The sequence below is a fragment of the Juglans regia genome, chromosome 7, assembly GCF_001411555.2.
Source record: "Juglans regia cultivar Chandler chromosome 7, Walnut 2.0, whole genome shotgun sequence".
NCBI classification, from domain to species: Eukaryota; Viridiplantae; Streptophyta; class Magnoliopsida; order Fagales; family Juglandaceae; genus Juglans; species Juglans regia.
This window is the reverse complement of record NC_049907.1, coordinates 15,520,473-15,533,224: the sequence shown is the minus strand read 5'-3', so window position 1 is coordinate 15,533,224 and position 12,752 is coordinate 15,520,473. Positions and strand designations below refer to the sequence as shown.

At 36.9% G+C, this 12,752-nt stretch overlaps 1 non-coding gene across 1 annotated transcript; it reads right to left on the bottom strand.

Annotated features, from left to right (window-relative positions):
* Positions 1–10,245: 10,245 nt before the first annotated feature.
* On the bottom strand, positions 10,246–10,353 carry LOC118349084. Its single transcript, XR_004802077.1, has one exon. It is a non-coding gene; the product is annotated as a small nucleolar RNA R71 (small nucleolar RNA).
* Between the last annotated feature and the right edge of the window lie 2,399 nt (positions 10,354–12,752).

Sequence of the window (12,752 nt, the reverse complement as noted above, 5' to 3'; positions counted from 1 at the left end):
AATTAGTTTGGATATTACTGTAGCTATATTCCAAATATTTGGAATATAGCTAATTCAATGTGAATAATTTATTGACCTAATAGCTAAATTCTCATTGGATTTAGCTTTTAGCTAATCCAATGAGAATGCTCTAAGTAGTGTCGAGAACAACATCTCCATATTTTTGGTACCAATGAAAACAAGGAGTAGATGTTAGCCACCCAAAAAAAATGCACCAGCATTGTCTCACCTGTTGGCGTGAGCTGTCATCAAAACCAAACGAGAGATTTTAGGCATTTCATATTTGTAAGATCATGTGAATAAGGAAGTTAAGCGTGATTCTAGCAACCGTTATTGTATAGCCAAGAATAGTTTTTTAGGGCTTATAGTTTTTTTATATATACGTTCTGTACAAAATATATGAATTAATATAGGAAAAATATAGAATTCTTTAACATGGTATCATGAGCCATACGAGTTCTGGCTTTTTGTATTGCCCCTAAAACATTCATACTTCCTTCTTCGTTGTCATGGTGGACTCCGACGATCTGAATACTTTTGGCGACACGTCCAACCTTTATGAATCTATCCTCGAATTGACTACCAGGATGATCGAGCCTTTGAAAAGAGCTAAGTCCCCGATAGTAACCACTGAACCCTCTGCTGCTTCGATTGGCATTAAGTTGGATGGCTCCAACTATGCCCTGTGGTCCCAGGTTGTCGAGATGTATATCTCCGACAAGGACAAGCTCGAAGAGGAGGTCTACATGGATGTTCCTCCAGGTTACACAACATCTTCAAAGACCGAAGTTGTGTGTACATTGCAGCGAGCATTGTACAGATTGAAGCAATCACCATGAGCATGGTTTGGACGGTTTAGCTTGGCAATGAAGAAATATGGCTTCCAACAAAGTAATTATGACCATACTTTGTTCTTAAGCATCAGTTGGGCAAGGTAACCGCTTTGATAGTCTGTGTAGATGACATGATTATCACAGGCGATGATGGAGAAGAGATCTGTTGGCTTCAGAAGTAATTAGCAACTGAATTTGAGATGAAAAACCTGGGAGGACTCAAGTATTTTTTGGGAATTGAAATTGCTAGATCTAAACAGAGTATATTTGTTTCCCAACGAAAATACATACTAGACTTGCTAATCAAGGTAGGAATGTTAGAGTGTAGACCTGCAGACACTCCCATTGTTCAAAATCACAGGCTTGGAGAATACCCAAACCAAGTACCAAAAGATAAAGGAAGATACCAAAGGTTAGTTGGTAAACTCTAAATATCTCACATACTATCCCAGATATTGCATTTGCTATAAGTGTTGGCCAGTTTATGCATAATCCAAGTAAGAGTTATATGGAAGCAGTGATTCGCATACTTCGATATTTGAAGTCATCCCCGGGCAATGGGCTTATGTTCTCAAAGAATAACAGTCAGTTGAAGGTTGATGGCTATACGGATGTGGATTGGGCAGGGAACATCATTGACAGAAAATCCACCTCAGGATATTTTACATTTGTTGGAGGAAATCTTATAACCTGGAGAAGCAAGAAACAAAAAGTGGTGGCTTTGTCAAGTGTTGAAGCCGAATTTAGGGGAATGGCTAAGGGTCTTTGTGAGCTCCTTTGGCTAAGAAAGCTACTCACTGAAATTGGATTTCCCCCTACTTCTGAGATGAATCTCTTCTGTGACAATGAGATAGCAATTGCCATTTCTCACAACCTTGTCCAACATGACCGTACTAAACACGTCGAGGTAGATTGACACTTCATCAAAGAGAAGCTTGAAGTAAAAACAATTCGATTTCCATTTGTGAGATCCGAAGATTAGTTGGCGGATATCCTTACAAAAGCTTTGTATAGCAAGGACTTCTACAACTCACTTGACAAGTTGTGCATTCAAGACCTCTATGCATCAACTTGAGGGGGAGTGTTGGCGTGAGCTGTCATCAAAACCAAACAAGAGAGATTTTAGGCATTTCATATTTGTAAGATCCCGTGAATAAGGGAGTTAAGCGTGATTCTAGCAAGTGTTACTGTATAGCCAAGAATAGTTTTTTAGTGCTTATAGTTTTTTATATATACGTTTTGTATAGAATATATGAATTGATATACGAAAAATATAGAATTCTTTGACATCACCATCCATTCCAAATGCATATTTGAAATTTGGAATTCTCTTTAGCACTTTTTGCAATATTGTAAGAGGCCCATGGCATCACTTATGACATACATCCTTCTTATTTTTCATGGAAGGTTATGAATCTCTTTGAAGACATGGAAGAGATTAATAATATGAATGATTTGTCTAACTGCAAGCCTGGCTTCTTTAATAGAGAATGCGGTACTTGATCATCATAGTGATAACTCCATTGGGCAGAAGAAATCGAACATCCAAAGGAGACATCTCATGATTATGATCTATAATGAACCTAGTGACGTGTCATTATCATTGAAAATACAAATGAATCTTGCAAAGTGATTCTTAAATGAGCTTTGCACCCATATTTGAAAGATTCCCTATTTTTTTGCTCCTTAGATGGTTCTATTATTTTTTAGTTGTTGTCTTGCCTTCTCGATGACAAAAGAAATCCCGCTATACTATCTCACCATTTTTTGTGATAAATTGACCGTTCTAAATTGAAAATTCATGTTGATTTGCATATTTTTTTAGAAAACAAAGTCACTTTTGGTCAAATTTCCACCATCAAATTCTTCTGTAACTCCTGTCATCTAGGGATTTCATTCCCCTAAACTATATATATATATATATATTTTATGTAAATAATATTTCATTGAACCAAAACCTTACAAACGTTTGTCTATCTAGACAACTTGAGAGATAAAAGTTGGGATTGAATCCCACCACATTTTCATGTTATTAACATTCCAAGCATATCTTGCTAGCCTATGAGTTGCTCCATTACCCAGTTTTCCGACATGTTGGATTATGCAACTTTTGAATCTCTGCATCATGGCTTTGAATTCCCCGACAACATTGCCCATCATTAACATAGGTTCCTCTTCAACTTTGATCTCCTTGACCATCAACATATAATCACTTTCTAGAATAAATAATGTTTGCAATTCCCATGTGAGCACATAATTGTAGGCCCTGCAGCATTGCCAACAATTCAACCTCCTAACACAACATTCCATCGTCTTGAACTCTAAAATGCAATGGTCATTCCGATTTCATGATCTTCTGCTGTAAGTTCAAAAGTCATCATCCTTTCGCTGACATTCCTTCATTTCCTCGTCATTTAAAGGCACAATCTCCTGGATAATGACCAATGTTTCGTTCTTCTTAGGATCTCCAACTGGCAAACTCCTCATACTGCTTAACAAAGATTTAATCTCTGCTTAGGCATTACGACTCAAGGCATCTGCCACTACGTTGGCTTTTCCAGTATGATATTTTATCTCACATTGGTAGTCACTGATTGTTTCTATCCATCTCCTTTTCCTCATGTTCAAGTTCTTTTGACTTAAAAGATTCTTGAGCTTTTGTGATCAGTGAAGATCTCACACTTTTTTTCATATAGATAATGCCTCCAAATCTTTAGTGCAAATACCACCGCAGCTAATTCCAAGTCATGAGTTGGGTAATTCTGCTCATGATCTTTCAGCTTTTGAGAGGCATAAGCAACTACTCGTCCTTCTTGCATCAGTATGTATCCTAGAACCATATTTGACGTGTCGCTATAAACCACATAGGGTTTATGGGGTTTAGGCAAAGCCAAAACTGAAGCTGTAGTCAATCTTTGCTTCTTGAAAACTTCTTTCACACTCTTCACTCCATGTGAACTTCGCGATCTTCTTGGTTAACGCAGTAAGAGGTCCTGTGAGTTTAGAGAAACTCTCTACTAATATCCTATAATATCCAGCCAAATCAAGAAGACCACGAATCTCATGTACGTTGGTCTGCTTATGCTAATTCGTCACTGCTTCTATTTTAATAGGGTCTACTGCTACACCACTGTTAGAAATCACATGCCCTAAAAACTTCACTTCTCGAAGCCAAAACTCACACTTACTGTGTTTTGCATATAACTGGTGTTTTTGCAATATTTCTAGTACTTGACCCAATTGTTTCCTATGCTCCTCATCACTCCAGGAATAAACCAAAAGATCATGTATAAACACCACTACAAAGCTATCCAAGTAAGGCCTAAAGATACGATTCATCAAATTCATAAATACTACCAGAGCATTGGTCAAACCGAATGACATTACTAAGAACTCATAATGTCCATAACGAGTCCTAAAAGCAGTCTTAGGGAAGTGTTGCTCCCTAATCTTAAGCTGATGGCATCCTGGCCTCAAATCTATCTTTGAGAATACTGAAACTCTTTGTGATTGGTCTAATAGATCATCAATCTGAGGTAACGGGTACTTATTCTTGATCGTTACCTTGTTGAACTCTCAATAATCTATCCACATCCTCATCGATCTGTCCTTCTTCTTTACAAACAATACAGGTGCACCACATGGTGAAGAACTAGGTTGAATGAATCCTTTTTACAACAACTCCCCGATCTGGGTCTTTAGCTTGTTTAACTCTGTAGGGGCCATTCTATAAGGTGCTCTATGTACACGAGCGGTTGATGGTTCTAACTCTATGACAAACTCTGTTTCCCTATTCGGGGTTAATCAGGGTAATCATTAGCAAATACTTAAGGAAACTCTTCTATCACGAGTATTCCTTGAACTCCTTTGGATTCTTCCACCTTTTATATGGTGAACAGCAAATAGGCGATCGCACCCTCTATAATACTTTTCTTAGCTTGACAAGCTGAAACAATCAATGAGGATACCTCAACGGGTTCTCCTACATAGTAAACCCTATTTGTGGTGGGAGGCTCAAACACTAATTCCCTTCTCTGACAATCAATCTTGGCATAATGTCTAAATAAACAATCTATACCTAGGATCAAATCGAATTCCATTAGACAGAATACAATCAAATCAGCCTTCAACACAAGTCCCTCAACTTCTAATGGGCAGTCCTTGACTACTCTAGTACAATTAACGATGTTTTCGTTAGGAATTGTTAGCTTTGCAAATCACAGTCACATGAAAGTAGCATACAAAAAGGACTGTGATGCTCCAGAATCAACTAATGCGCCATAAATCGTAGCAACTTAACCTTACTCAATCAAGATAACTCTATCAACTAAAGAGCTTAAGCAAAGCTAACTATCTTATTAACTAAGGTAGGGTTAGAGTAGTACCAGTGATCACTCCTGCCTCAATTGTCTCAGCAGCCGTTAATTCCACTTCTCCTGGAGTCACTGCATAGACTCGAGCTTTCATCGGAATCTTAGGGTTGGGGTCGTGTGTAGCTCCACTCCTGGGTGTATTATAGGGATAGTCTCAAGCCAAGAAACCTGTTTGCCCATACTTGAAACATGCTCTCGTAGTTATCCTACATTTGCTGTTGTGTCTCCGTTCACATCTATGGCATATCAATGGTGTCACCGGTGCTGGATTCTTGATCATTACTCCTTTCCCTTTGTCTGTTGAGGATTGGACTCTCTTATTCTTAGTGCTTCCTCCAGACGCACAAGGAAAAACTCTTTTATGGTTTGAATGAATCTGAGTAATTAAACTCTCCTATTCTACTTTGGCTATCGAAGCTACATTAACCAACTCCCTAAAATTCTCAATCCTAAGGCGAGCAACATGACTATGAATTCTTGGTTGCGAGCCTCCTTGGAACTTTTGAGCTTGCATCTTTTACGTTGCTATCAAATGTTGGGCATGTGACGCCAGGATTTGGTGGGGCTTGAAGCGTCAGGACATGCAATATAAGGTTACATGCCCCCGTTCATGACAGATAAAGATGCAATGCACTTAGCATGTATCTAGCAATATGTAATATTCACAGTGGATAATTTTTTTTTTCTTTTGAGCAATACTATGTATCAGATATAACGTATTCCAAAATAACATAAGCGTACTTCATAACCATATAACACGAGTCCAAAAGTTATAGTGCTTGTCCAAAAGGTCTATAACAACATGAGTACTGGAGACAATGCTCCTCAAGTACCATAATAAAAAGAACATAACTACTAAGCTAGCTCAATGAGTCACCCACGCAACTCGGCTAAGATAGCAATGATCCTATCTAAAAACTGGAGCACATAAGTGATAAGCTCCTTGTCATCGTGTCGTGGCCTAATAGACCTCCTCAAGGTGATCCTCTGTTGACTTTCCAGATCTTGATACATGATCTTCCATTCTGGGGGAATGATAGTTGGGATTATCAAGTGAGATTTGATTACACATCTTAACAAGTTAAAAACCAACTTAAACTATCAGTATGCAAATGCATGCATGATAGTAAAAAGAGATGAATGTTAACGTGAATATGAATGCGAGTGACATGGCTTGGAAAATAGCATGACATGTGCTAATATAATTGGAAAACTGACATGGATTGAACTGACATGAACTGAAAATTGAAACTTGAATTGAACTGACATGAACTGAATATGAAACTGAACATGAACTGACTTGAACTAAACATGAAATTGAACATGAACTTACTTGAACTGAATGTGAACTTGGAATCTTGTTCAATAATAAATTGATTATAAACATGAGCTGTGGATGCTACACAAGTCCCATTGAGCCGTGTGCCCTTGCTGGTACCGTATCACATCACATGTATCTGCATCAGCTGTGAGTACGTTAACATACACATTACACCACATGTATCTGCACCTGTTATGAGGATGTAATGTACATATCTCATAACAAGTATCTACACTCGCTATGAGTACATATAACATGTAATTGAACTATGGTTGGCACCACCAGCATTGGTGCTTGACTCCGCTTTGACAACCAATTCCTTAGGTCCTATTCGAAACCTATTAACGGTACTTTGTCAATACAAGCAATTTCACACCAGATTAAACACTTAGTATGAACAATGGAGTTCCACTAGGATAATACCTCATCCTAACACTTGGGGTCGTGATAAACATAAAAGACTTTACTGACCTGAAAATACTATTTTTCATAACATATTCTATGCATGTGACATGAAGGAACTGATTGTGCGACATATGACATGACAAAACAAGACATGACATGTACGTGTGACTAATAGCATGACATGGCATGACATAACGTGTAACAGATAAACATGTATTTGGAAGTAAATCATGGCATGGATGGCATAACATAACATTTATAATAAGCATAATAAACATGAATGATGGTTTCTTGCTACCACACATACACAAATATCCCAAAAGTAAGTTATAGGCTAACTTACAGTGATTACGTGTGATGTATAAAATAGCGTGAAAATGCGTGAACTAAAAGCAAAGGGCCTATGTTCTGGAGCATGAAGGGAATTGGGAGAAGTAGCTACCTCTAGTAGAGTTTGCTTACAATAATAGCTTCCAGGCCATCATTTAGATGGCATCGTATGAAGCTCTATATGGAAGGAAATGTAGATCCTCGCTGTATTGGGACGAAGTGGGGAGAACAAGGTGTTCAAACTAGAAGTCTTGCAGGAGATAAAAGACCAGGTTCTAGTGATCAGAGAAAGGACGAGAATGGTGCAAAGTCGATAGAAGAGTTACGCCGACAATAGAAGCAGAAATCTAGACTTTGAAGTCGGCTTTAAGGAGAAATTGAGTCTAAGGTACATGGGACCGTACAAGATAATGGAAAAAATGAGAGCGGTTGCGTATCGTTTAGATTTACCAACTGAGTTCTATGGAATCCATAATGTATTCCACATGTCCCCTTTGAAGAAGAGGTTTGGGGATCATACTCCATTAGTCGTGGACCCCAATAGTATACCATTGCACTTGAACCTAACATATGAGGAAAAACTAGTGCAAATTATTGATTGGAAAGAGAAGGAATTGCGTAATGGCAAGATTCCATTGGTCAAAGTACTGTGGCAAAATCATAATGTACATGAAGCAACTTGAGAGAAAGAAGTTGATATGAAAGCCAAGTACCCTCATCTATTTGGATTATAGAGTAGTTTTTATTTTGTCTGTGAACATGGCTTAGTCGACTTTTTGTTAGCTATTTTTGTATGAGGTTGCATTGCATCAGACAATTTTTGTACTTCATTTGTTTGGATATCAAATAAAGTATGTTTACCTTAGATTTGTTATGGCCCTATAGATTGTTTCTTCTGTGGGATTTATTTTTTGTCATTAACTTTACCTTTTATAGCTTTCATGGCATGAGAAAGGAAGACTGGATGGAAGTCTACACTTTCCACCCAACGAGTGAGAGAAGTGAGAGAGGAGCGTTGTAGGAGGCGACTCATTGAGCTAGACTGGCAAACCGTTGCCTATTGGCAGGCAATTGAGAAATGGGAGCACCATCGCACCCATGTCATGGACATAGATACTGACATGAAGGGTTGCGAGTGGAGGGCCCTCCCCCATAAGGTGTGATTTCTACCTTGCCACTCCTCTACATGGATCGTGAGAGACAATTTCCTCACGAGGAGACCACTTGACAAAGTAGAGTCGAGCCGCACTGCCTCTCCTGAGTTTGAGACATCCGGATCATTGATGTTGTTGGCACATCGAGGATGTTTGCTCCTGTAGGGGTATATACCTAACAACGACTGATGAGTGTATGAAAGTGCACTCTAAATACCCTATTATTGGACTAAAATGCTAAAATGTTAATAGAAATCATTGAAATTAATGTGTATTATTGAATTGAGTTTCTATATACTTTGGGATACTCCTGAGCAGATTTTTATGTTTAATTTCAGAGTCTATAAAAGAGCAAGTCCAAACCCATTTAAATTCAAAGGACTTTCAAGTGAGCAAGACGTTGGAACAACCTAAGAACTTTTAATGAGTGTAGGACTCTTCAAATAAGGATAATGATGGAGTTTGAGAGTAATTCAGATTAGAGTCCAAAATGCGCTAGGAGACAGAATGGACACACTTTAGTATTTTAATCATAAATTTCCGCTCAAATATTGGATTGATGCGATTTTTGATGCGTTGGAAAGCTATCTTAAAGGGCTACAAAGTTATCTCTAATAAGGATTTCCAACTTCAAATTCCTGAAGCATGTACGTGGCTGCTAAGATGAGTCCTAAAATTTAGGCGTGCGGGAATATGAAGACATTAGGGTTTCTTTCCTACCCTATTTAAGCATATCATTATCTATATTGATTTAATTTTTTGCTTCAATATCGCTTCCTGAGTATATTGTCGTCGTTGAATTTTCTCAATAGTGATAATAATTTACGTATTTTAAGAGTGGTGAATGATTTTTCAAAGGGTTACATTTAGTTTAATTTTGGTTTATAAATCTATACCTTCCGATTGAAAATATTAGGAATTGAGTTTCCAACTGAGTTATTCAATGAATTAAGAATAATTAAAATTTCATATTTGTGCAAGGGATTCCCGACACTTTACTGTTTGTCAAATTTGAGTACATTTTCCATTTGTCACTTTGCTTCACTTTAATTGCATTTAAAATAATCTTTGTTCTTCATTAATCATTTAACATTTTTCTTTAGTTTATTTGTTATTTCTATAATTCTTTTAATTTTTCTCTCTGTGGAATCGACACCCCAAAGCTGTGCTACAACTACTGTATTATTCTTTAGGCGTAATCAAAATTTAGCGCCGTTGCCGAGGAGACGGTAGAAAAATTGCTAGATAGGTTTTTATTTTAGCAGTTTGTAAAGGCAGTAACTTCGTTCCCTGTTTTAGCTTGCGGCATTATTTGTTTTCTTTCTTTTCATAGTATTTTTATTTTTTTTAGTCTTTTGTTACCTTGCATGCATAGATATAGAGACACCTTGGGTAGATTTGCTTGTAGGCCCGTGGAAGAGTCAGAATCAAGTTTTTTAAATCCTTTATTTGACAATCCATCCAGTTGACAACCTATTAGAACTCTTCATGATTACCTCCACCCTACACTCGCAGCCACACCATCATGCATCATGTTTCCAGATAATACTCGCCAACTGGATTTTAAAACAGGGATGATACAGTTACTCCCTATTTTTCATGGCTTGGAAAATGAAAATCCATGTGTATATTAGGGAGTTTGAAGAAGTAGTTGTGACTTTTCGTTGTCAAAATGCAACTGATGATATTGTGAGACTTAAGTTCTTTCATTTCCCTTTGAAGGATAGAGCTAAGAGTTGGATACACTCATTGAGACCCCGATCTAATGGGTTATGGAGTGAGATGACTCAGATCTTCTTTAATAAATACTTTCCCCAACATAAGACCAATGTATTAAAAAGACAAATCTCCACCTTTGTACAAAAGGACAGTGAGACTTTATATCAGTCTTGGGAGAGATTTAAGGAGTTATTGAGTATGTGTCGTCACCATGGGTATGAGAATTGGCGCATAGTGAACTATTTTTATGAGAAACTTACACCTAGAGAGCACCAATTTGTGGAGATGATGTGTAATGGTGAGTTCTTACAGAAAGATCCTGATGAGGCCATAGAATACCTCAATGAGCTTGCTGAAAAAGCTTACACTTGGACTAGACCTATTGCTACTGAGGGCACAAATAGGTCACAACCTACAGGAAACCCAAATGGTGGTGAAATTTACCATCTTAGGGAAGATGATAGCTTAAAGGCTAGGGTTGAGATGCTCACTAGGGAGCTAGATGTGTTAAAGACTAAGGACTTAAAGCCAATACACGTGGCTAATCATATAGAGTCTTTTGGACCATGTTTTGTGTGTAGTGGGGTAGATCACCTTGCCCAAGAGTGTCCCACACTTGCTGAGATGAGAGGGATGTATGAAGAACAATGTAATGCCTTAGGTATGTACAAGAAGCCTTTTACACCTTACTCTGATACCTATAATCCGGGATGGCGCAATCACCCCAATTTTAGCTGGAAGTCTGAAAACCAGCTGCCTGCACAACCCCCTAGATCATATCCTACACCATATCATGCACCTTCATCTTCTAGGAATCGTTTAGAAGACACTTTGCATGCTTTTATTGAGGCACATGGTAAGACTAATGATCGGTGTAAAATTGCAAGTACACAGTATCGTAGTTTTATAGTAAAGTGATGAGAAGAGTATCGTCCTCAGGGATTGGTAACTTACTTTTGACAAATACTGAAATTATACTAATATTGACTATATTTAGAAAAGTCACTAAGATTTTTGTAATTGCAAATTAAAATAAAATTAATTCAAAGAGAATACTCAAAGGAAAAGAAAGATATTGTTCGAAGATCAAATCAATGGGAAAAAAAACTTCTAGGAAATCGATTTCACCTAATTCCTCACTATGCTTTACTCGTCTAACTAATTGAATTTAATTATTTCTGTTTGTTAACAAATCTCCACAAACATCCAAAAGCCTCTTTCGATAGTCAATTGGAAATTATTATTGTTCATCATTTTACACAAGCGTATACAAATTAATAAAGCAAGAAAGCAATAAGACCAATGATTTTAATACTACATAGATTCATATAAGTCTTTCGATCTCTATAATTAACTATGCCAAAATATCCAAGATCTATCCTAAAATTCCCTCTTTCGACAGCAAATCACAAGATTAAAATCATCTAATTAATGACCAGTTAATTAGAAACAATAAGTTCAAAATAAATCAGACAAACATAAAAGAGAATTACTTCAAATTAATATAGAAAAGTAAGCATAATTTAAAACTAGATTACATCGTTTTCCTAGAATAAAGAAAATTTATTCATGCTAAAAATTAAATTTAATATAAACGGATTCACCATAATTTTTCCGAGAGAAGAATAGAAGAAAATGAACACTGAAAATGCTCTTTCCAGTCCGTAGTGTCGTCCATCTCAAGCCGCAGCATCTGAAACAAAAAAACTCCAAAGAAATGCCCCTTAAAAAAAAAACCCCCCAATTTCGTGCTAATAGAAACCCTAATGTCTTTATATTCTCGCACACAAAATTACCTAAATTTTAAGACTCAACTTGGCAGTCACGTACGTGCTTCAGGAGTTTGAATTTGAAAATCCTTATTAGAGACAACTTTGTAGCCCTTTAAGATAGCTTTCCAATGCATCAAAACTCGCATCAATCCGATATAGGAGCGGAAAGTTATGATTGAAATATTAAAGTATGTCTATGCTGTCTACTAGCGCGTTTTGGACTCTGATCCGAATTACTCTCAAACCCCATCATTATCCTTACTTGAAGAGTCTTACACTCATTGAAAGTTTTTAGGTTGTTCCAACGTCTTGCCCACTTGAAAGTCCTTTGAATTTGAATGAGTTTGGACTTGCTCTTGTATAAACTCTGAAATTAAACATAAAAATATATTCAGGAGTATCCTAAAGTAAATAAAAACTCAATTCAAGAATACATATTAATTCCAATGAATTCTATTAACATTTTAGCATTTTAATCCAATAATAGGGTATTTAGACTAAAGTTTAAAGTTAAGAAGTGATAAAATATAAGAAATTATGTAAGTCATCTAACACCCCCAAACTTACAACTTTGTTTGTCCTCAAACAAAAAAATAAAAATTAAAAGACCACTATAGACTATCAACTTGACCCCATAGAGAAGTTTCATCACTCACCAAGCCATGATCTGAATTAGATTTTATTACTAGTATCTTACTCTTTTAACATCAGGGATAGAAAGAAAATCAATATAAAATTTAGCAATTTGTCAAGCAAGTGTTAGCCATTTACTTCAACCTAAAGCTAAGACCTTGAGTGTGTGTGTGATATATTCAATTCAACTCCAAACCACCCTGCAAACTTAG